Genomic DNA, 404 nt, shown 5'->3' with positions numbered 1-404 from the left:
TGACAGAATACTCTTAGTCGACCAACTCTGTCTTTTGGTCAACTAAGTGCTTTCTGTTTCACGATTTGCTTGAACTCGCCAGCTTCTCTTTTGAGTTTTATCCAACCAACTCCTTTGATTATTCAACTTAGAGGCTACTTATTTCATTGCTCACTTATAGCTCCTTATTCTCATGAGTTTTGATATTGTCTTTTAAATGATTAACTAATTAATGGCATACATTTTTGTCCTGCACATTTAAACAATATAATTAGACACCAATGAATGGAAATATTTTGCTATCATCAAAAACATATAGAGTCAACATTCTCTATCTCTTATTTTTGATGATAACAAAACACTCCTAGATTAATAGTGCAATGTCTATGTTTAATATAAATGCATCAAATCTTTATGCGTAATAA

The sequence above is a fragment of the Theobroma umbraticum genome, unplaced genomic scaffold, assembly GCF_002168275.2.
Source record: "Theobroma umbraticum cultivar Fairchild unplaced genomic scaffold, ASM216827v3 scaffold_30.0, whole genome shotgun sequence".
Lineage (NCBI taxonomy): Eukaryota > Viridiplantae > Streptophyta > Magnoliopsida > Malvales > Malvaceae > Theobroma > Theobroma umbraticum.
Note: the sequence above shows the minus strand (reverse complement) of the source record.